This window comes from Penaeus monodon, chromosome 19, assembly GCF_015228065.2.
Source record: "Penaeus monodon isolate SGIC_2016 chromosome 19, NSTDA_Pmon_1, whole genome shotgun sequence".
NCBI classification, from domain to species: Eukaryota; Metazoa; Arthropoda; class Malacostraca; order Decapoda; family Penaeidae; genus Penaeus; species Penaeus monodon.
The window spans coordinates 1,673,804-1,674,658 of NC_051404.1; positions in this window are offsets into that span (position 1 = coordinate 1,673,804).

Genomic DNA, 855 nt, shown 5'->3' on the forward strand with positions numbered 1-855 from the left:
GTCGTTCTCAAACCTGAAGATGTTTGCTTCATTTTTTTTTCTTATTCTTTTAGAAAAGATGTACGTTTTTCTTTTTCGTTGTTGTTTTTCTTTTTGTTGTTTTTTTTTTGTTGTTTTTCTCTTTTCTTGTTGTTATTGCTTTTCTTTCATGTTTTATTCATGTTTTAATTTTACTGTTGCGTGATTCCAGTGGGATAAATGTCAAATTTTGCTTTTATTATTTACTGTCTGGTATCCATATCTCTTTTCTTTTTTGTTGTTGTTATCCATACCATGTATTTTAAATTTGCACGTCCTAATTGATAACTAATTTTGGTATTTTTCAACTGTTCATTATAGAGTCAACGGCAACGGAGGTTTCGTTCCCGTTATCCAGTATGAAGGCAAAGCTGAGTTCAAGAGCTAAATGGAAAATGGCGACAGAGAAAGCAGGAACTTTGAAGGACAAACTGTGTCAAAAATATATGGTTTAAGTGTAGTTTACATACTTGTCAATGATGGATGATGTGCTGTCATTCCTAGTATTGACTTGGATGTAACGTTTCAGATTACTGTGGATGAAAATGAAGGCTGTTAATTCCACGGTGCTTTTTCAAGTAGTATTTCCGCTGAGATGTGAAAAATTTAGCCATTATGTTTCACAAAGACTAATAGTCTTTGATTTTACATACCGCTGTGATATGGGTTAATTTTCATAACTCAGACTGCTTTTATGTTATGTTGTTGTATATTGTCTTAAAGTCTTTGTTTTCTGCAATTCCCACACATGTTCATGCATGAATAAATTTTGCAATCTATTTATTATTTTAATTACCATTTAAAAAGGGATTTCGCAAGAAAGAGTGCGAGTATGAA